Here is an 8,068-nt window from a genome sequence, read left to right as displayed (position 1 = left end):
AGATCTTCCACCTGTTGCAACAGATGGACCACCACCATCACAATCAATGACACTAAGACCACCACCAATGTCACCAATACCAACACCAAGACCACCGACACTACGCCAAAAAATACAAATACCAACAACAGCCACCAACAACACCACAAACACCATCCAACAATACCACGACAGTCAACAAAACACTGAGAGAAAAACTAGGGTTTTCTCGGGTGCTTCCTAATTTTTTAGCATCAAAACTCAAAATTGTTAGCCCATTCTCGAAGATAATACAATTAAAAGTCTTTTTTTCATCATTAACTAAAAAGTTCTATTTCTTAGAATAAAGAACAACTATAGAACACTTCTCGAACTCTATTAACTGTAAAGACAGAGAAAACAATGGATACAAGTGGGAATAAAGTCAAAAAAACAACTATATATGGTTGTAAATGGGAAGAAAATTGACCTGTTTTGAAGGGTTGAGCAATATGTTGAGTAATTGTTGTTTGTATTGTTGAGAGAGAGAGGAGACCCCAAGAAAGAGAGAGAAACAGAAGAGAGAGAACTTTAAATTTGAAATGAAAATTTTTTCACGCAAATGGATGATTTGTATGGGTTGATTTGTAATTTTAGAAAAGAATGACAAGTTTTGAAATTGATAATTTGGTCTGACTTGATCTTAATTAATTTTAAATTTTTTAAAAGATATAGTTTTTAAAACATTGAGTTGATGAGAACTCATTTCAACTCAAAGTGATCGATCAACGACTCGGGTCTGGATAAACACAATACCAATGCCATCCAATTGCGAATACTTGATTAGATTTGTAGTAAACCCTGTGAGCTCATTCATTTATCCCTAGTTCTACCTAAATCAACTTAGGTACTATCACCATCCTAACATTGAGTTGATGAGAACTCATTTCAACTCAGAGTGATCGATAGATGACTCGAATCGGGATGAACGTAATACTAATGCCATGCAACTGCAAAGACTCGATTGAATTTGTAGTTGATCCTATGAGCTCATTCATTCATTTCTAGTTCCACCTAAATCAATTGCAATAAAATCTGTTGCAACAAACGACTGAGATATTGAAAATTTTTAGACATATATTCATATCTGTTGCAACAAATGACATATCTGATTTAATTATCAAATAGACATTTACATTTATTGTGACAGATGACTGAGCTGTTGAAAATTTTAAAATAGATATTTATATCTATTGTAATAGATGATATATCTGATTTAATTATCAAATAGACATTTGCATTTGTTGTGACAGATGACTGAGCTGTTGGAAATTTTCAAACAGATATTTATATCTATTGTAACAGATGACATATCTGATTTAATCAATTATCAAATGGATATTTTCATCTGTTGTCATAGATGACTGAGCTGTTGGGATTTTTAAACAGATGTTGATATCTGTTGTAACAGATGACTGAGTTATTCGAATTTTTAAACAGATATTTATATATGTTGCAACATATTACATATCTGTTTGAAAATCTTTTTTTCTCTTTTAATTTTAAAGCAAGCTTCTGTCCGAGTAGATAATATCAAGTAGTACTTGCTACTAAAGGTGGCAAAAAATATTTCTTGGATATCTCAAAAGTGAATTCATTGAGCCGTCATGTCTTGTCTTTTCAATGTCACTAGCCTTAGTTTTTCTCGTGCCCCAAAAATTATTAATGAAATTAATGAATATTGAAAACCCCCACGCCTACGTACACAATATATCTATAGAAATTATCTCATCTCTCTTTCTTCAGCTACAGTTTATTTTATTCAACTCTCATCTTTTTCTTTCTCTCCTCTTTAGGATTATCACAACCTTTTTTCTCTCTTTTCTCTTCTCTTTTCATAAAGATCCTTTCGTATCTAAACCGATCCATATCTTTCCTCGACTGAAATTATTATTTTGATCCTCTTTTTTACATTAAGGTATGGTTCATTATTGCTTTTTCATTTTCGTCTTCTTCTTTGCAAGTTATTTATATCTATTTTTTATTTAATTACTATTTACCCATATCATATTTATTAAAAAAATTAAAGGAATTTTTACGTGTTGAATAAATAAACCGAGAATTTTTTTTACAATATGCGAAAAAAGTCATCTGTTGGGAGAAGTTTAAAGCCTTATTGGCAGTATAACTTTTTGTATGTATTTTATTTGTTTTTTTATTGTTGATACAATTATTGATGTTGTTGGTGGGGTTGGTGGGGTTGAAACTTGTGGTGTGGTGTTATTGATGGTTCTGGAACAAAGGATGGTGCTTCTTTGTTGTTGATGATGTTGTTGGAACAAATGTTGTTGTTTCTTTATTGTTGATGTTTTTTATTTGTAGTTTATGTTGTTGTTTATATTGCAATAGATGGAGAAACTATTGGAACAAATCAAACCACCAGAAAGGCTGATTTGATGTATTTCATCAGACTCCATATCTGTTGCAACAGACTCTATATCTGATGCAACAGACTCTACATCTGTTGCAACAGATGGATAATGTTCTTTCTGTGATATCAATTTTTTTCCTCTTCTTTATAGATATAAGAAACTGACAGTTGATCAACTTTTGTCGGACTATCATAAGAGGTTACAGTAAAGATGGGTTCGGAGAAATAAGTTGCATACAGATGGAACCACTTCATATGTGGGAGGTCTGTATTACTGATAATATTATCATGGAAACACACATAAAGTGCACTAATTTTGTGAATGTTGCTTTTACTAATTATTCATAGATCATTCAAACAAGATGTCTGTAGTTTTAGAGTTAAATTTGGTTGGTTCAAACTGATAAGGCTGAGGGACCATGAATATGGTTTTGATACCCTGTTAAGATTTAATGTCGGTTGTTGCTCATGTTTATTTGTCAAGAATTATGAAGGAATCTAGTTTTGGCGTCATTATAAAGAGATTCAATAGCGATTGGACTAACTTTTAGGGTGCATTGGAACCTTAGAGGGCCTTTGAAGCTTAGCACTGCATCTAACAAGAATGAAAAACCAATATAGTTATTACCTTAGCCCAAATTTATATGGTTGGGTTGCTCGCCCGGGGTGATGATTATACGCCAGAAGGTGCGGTAGGAGAATGCCTTCGAGGAAAAATGGGTGATTGATAAAAGACTATATCACCTGAGAGCTAATTAAAGAAGAGACATAGGGTAGAAAGTAACTTCTAGCGAATCTGGCCGATGGAATTATCTTAAAAGATGCGAAATTTGAATCAAGTGCAAATATGAAAGTGTTCCGATAATGTAATTTCATCTGTTGTCTCTCTGAAAGAAAAATAATGCAGATGGACACTTTGCTAGGGTACATGGTTGGGATTATCACCTAGATAGAAAATAAGAGAAAACCAACAAAGCAGCCTCACGGGTATCGAAGGTTGAAATGTTGTACAGCAAGTCTAGAAAACTTATGCCAATAGCAACTGCAGTTAAATAAGGAATCTAAGTGAAGGCGGCAATTTTTGAATTTTAAATTTCATCTCATGCCTTCTTTTTTGTCTTTTCGGTCAGGTCCACTGTCGTTGACCTGATCGAAACCACAAACGAGATTAAAAGGCAAATAGATTATCATTACTTCCTTAGCAATATGGATTAATTGATTGTGTTTTCTTGCCTTAGCATGCTTTCAACATTCCTTGGAGAAGATCAGATGCTAGCTGTAGTATGTAAATCCCGATAATTTTCAAGCTTGCCTACAGCTTGCTGATTCTGTATTCAAGCTGGTCGTTGCCGTCTTCGAAGTTGGTAAGGAGTTCTTTATCTCTTGTGAGCTCAAACAGGAACACTACCTTCAAAGTTGTGGCATTTTAGAAGCCCTTCAGAACACTTTCTTCAGAAGCCTTAAAGGATACATGGAGGGTTGTTGTGTTTGTTTTAGGTTAAAATGTGTTGATACAAGTTGAAGATGTGGTCCAAAAAGTTGAACAACACACTTTTATCAAGCGTTTCTCCATCCATCTTGCTCAACTAATTTGATAAGTTAATAAGCAAGGAGTTACATAGCGTGTGATCTAAACTGACTCTACCAAGCCTATTAAACATTATGTAACTCTGAGCTCATTACCCTATCAAAAAAATATGACCAAATTAGTGCACAAATCAAACAAGCTCAATCTGTCAGCCTTTCTGCTGATCACTCTTCTCCAATAAAGATGACAAGATATCTATTATGCAAAAGTCTACACCATCGCCAGTCATGCTTGCCAGGGAGAAATTATTCAGAAGATATCTGTTGATGCCTTCTGAAAAATTGCTCCCTGGAAAACATGACTAGCGATGGTGTAGACTTTTGTATAGTAGATATCTTGTCATCTCTATTGGAGAAGAGTGATCAGCAGAAAGGCTGACAGATTGAGCTGGTTTGATTTGTGCACTAACTCGGTCATATTTTTTAATAGGCTAATAAGCTCGGAGTTACATAATGTTTGATAGGCTTGGTAGAGTCGGTTTAGATCACACGCTACGTAACTCCTTGCTTATTAACTTATCAAATTGGTTGAGAAAGATGCATGGAGAAACGCTTGATAAAAGTGTGTTGTTCAACTGTTGGGACCACATCTTCAACGTGCATCAACACATTTTAACCTAAAACAAACACAACGACCCTCCATGTATCCTTTAAGGCTTCTGAAGTAAGTGTTCTGAAGGGCTTCTAGAATGCCACAACTTTGAAGGTAGTGTTCCTGATCGAGCTCACAAGAGATAAAGAACTCTTTACCAACTTCGAAGACGACAACGACCAGTTTAAATACAGAATCAGCAAGCTGAAGGCAAGCTTGAAAATTATCGGGATTCACATACTACAGCAAATATTTGATCTTCTCCAAGGAATGTTGAAAGCATGCTAAGGTAAGAAAACACAATCAATTAATCCATATTGCTAAGGAAGTAATGATACTCTATTTGCCTTTTAATCTCGTTTATAGTTCCGATCAGGTCAACGACAGTGGACCTGATCGGAAACACAAAAAAAAGCATGGGATGAAATTTAAAATTCAAAAATTACCGTCTTCGCTTAGATTAATTATTTTAACTGCAGTTGCTGTTGGCATAAGTTTTCTACACTTGCTGTACATCATTTCAACCCTCGATGCCCATGAGGCTGCTTTGTTGGACTTCTCCTATTTTCTATCTAGGTGATAATCCCAACCACGTAGCTCCCTAGCAAAGTTTCCATCTGCATTATTTTTCTTTCAGAGAGACAACAGATGAAATTATATTATTGGATACACTTTCATATTTGCACTTGATTCAGATTTTGCATCTTTTAAGATAATTCCATCGGTCAGATTCGTTAGAAGTTACTTTCTACCCTATGTCTCTTCTTCAATTAGCTCTCAGATGATATAGTCTTCAATCAACCACCCATTTTTCATCGAAGGCATTCTCCTACCGCATCTTTTGGCATATAATCATCACCCCAAGCGAGCAACCCAACCATATAAATTTAGGTCAGGGGAATTTCTATTGGTTTTCTGTTCTTATTTGATGCAGTGCGAGGCTTCAAAGGTTTTCTCGGAGTCCAATGCACACTTAAAGTTAAGTCCAATCGATATTGGTTCTCTGTAATAACGACAAATATTGATCCCTTCTCAAAACTTGACACGTATAAACACGAGCAACAACCATCAGTAATTCATAACAGGGTATTTGCACCATCTTCATGAGGTCCTCAGCCTTATCAATTTTGAACCCATTAAACTTAATGGTACAATGCAGGATCTTGTTTGAATGATCAGTGCCTAATCAGTTAAAAACTACATTCACAAAAATATTGTACTTTGTATGTGTTGTCCCGGTGACCTAATCAGTAATACATACTTAACTCCCACACATATGATAGTGGATCCATCTGCACGCACCTTATTCTTCCTAGCCCATTTATGGCTTAAATTGAATAAATAGATGACTATCTAGTTGCAACAGATGCCACATCTGTTTATATTGTCAAACAATTGGAGACATCTGTTACGACAGATGATCAACTTGTTGCAACATATGACGTATTTGTTGGAGAAATCTAATAGATATATACATCTGTTTCAAAATATTGCCAGTATATTGTAAGTTTTCTAACAGAAAGAATATATTTTGCACAGATTACCCATCTGTTAGATTTATTTTAAAGCAATTTCTTTTCTTTTTGAGATACAATAATTTATAAATAGGTCCCTCCTTACAAATATGGATGATCCAGATTCGTACAAGAATATTCATATCGAGTCCTTGCGTGAACCTCAAAGGCAGTTTGATGAACTCCAGAAAGATTTGACTGACTTCGGAGCAAGGCTGAAGAGCAAGGATGCCGGATGAAAAATGTCCGATTGACAATAATAATAATAATAATAATAATAATAATAATAATAATAATAATAATAAGGTAATATTTTTTATTTTAGCATATGTATTTTCTTCCTTTTGTATATCGGATCTACCTAAGGGATTCAAAAATCTATGGTTCATTTGGTGGTCGACGTTGATTTTTTAATTCTTATTTAGTATTTAATAATCATTCTGTTTATTCCTTGTTCTCAACATGTCGACGGTTGGTGGTAGAGATTGAGCAATTTGTGGGTTAATCTGATGTGACAGATCGATCATATGTTGCACCAGGTGGTTATTAATAAAAAGGGTTATTATTGTTATTGAGAGGGTGAAAAAGACATGACTTTCCGATTATTTAATATGAAAAATATTTCGTAAATAAATAATAAGAAAATAAATGATAAACACAATTTATAACAGTAAAAGAACGGTTATTTAATTTTAATAATTGATCGTGACTTTTTACCATTTTTGTTTTTGAATTTATTTTTTAAAATTATTTATTATAAAATAAAAAAAAGTCACAATATTGGATTAATTAACTTATATGATGATTGTTAAGAAAAACAAGGTGAAGGTAGGTCATGATTTTTTATCTAAAACAAAAACACATACATTAACAGTGTTGTTGATGCATCAAATTTTCCATCTGTTGCGACTGATGTATCAGCTGTTAGAAGAAATCAAAAAAAGATATTAATATAGAACGTCTATTTGTTGCTACAGATGGTATATCTGTTGCAACTGATGGTTTATCAGATTCAACAGATATACAATCTGTTGCCAGAAAATAAAAATGATTATTATTTTACTAAAGAATTTGAAAAGGTGTTTTTTTTAATTTATAAAATAAAAAAGTCAGCAAATTTGGATTAATGATATGCAGATAGTTTTTTTTTAAAGTAGATTATATGTTGCAACAAATATATTATCTGATGCAACAAGTTCACTATTGTTGCAACAGATAATATATCTGTTGTCACAGATGATTTATCTGATGCAATCGATATAGAATCTGTCATGACAACTCAATAAAAATGGTTCTTGAAAAGAACTAATTAATAATAATAATCTGAAAAGTCATGACTTATCATAATATTTCTTAATTTAACTAAGTCATTACTTTTCACAGTAATAAAAAATGTAATTAATAAATGGAGTTGAACAGTTAGATTATATGTTGCAACAGATAGGTTATTTGATGCAACATATTTTATATTTGTTGCAACAGATAATATATTTGTTGTCACAGATGTGTTATCTGATGCAACAGATATAGAATTTATTGCCACAACTCAATAAAAGCAATTCTTGGAAAGAACTAATTAATAATAATAATCAGAAAAGTCATGACTTATCACAATATTCATTTTCTTAATTTAATCAAAAATGTAATTAATGAATGGAGATGAACAATCGCGCCTTTTTGCCTCTCATTCAAATTCAATCCTCTATAAATAAGTCCCTCCTTACTCAATCGTTCATTCAACTACACTCTATTTATTTATTGCATCTCGTCTTTTAAATTACACTCTAGAAGATTATGGCTGACTCAGTGTGGGACGTTGCTTTTCTGCAAAACGGCGTGAATGAACTTCGAAATCAAGTTCGTGACCTGCAATGAGAACTGAGAGGAGTTAGAGCAAGAATGCTCTGCGAGATACGCAAGTTGAGGAGAGCCTTGCTACTTCCGGCTGAAGATTGGTCGGCTGACAATGATGATGATGATGATGAT

This window comes from Capsicum annuum, chromosome 3 (assembly GCF_002878395.1).
Source record: "Capsicum annuum cultivar UCD-10X-F1 chromosome 3, UCD10Xv1.1, whole genome shotgun sequence".
Taxonomy (NCBI): domain Eukaryota; kingdom Viridiplantae; phylum Streptophyta; class Magnoliopsida; order Solanales; family Solanaceae; genus Capsicum; species Capsicum annuum.
The sequence above is the reverse complement of the archived record's forward strand: the minus strand, read 5'-3'. Positions refer to the sequence as shown.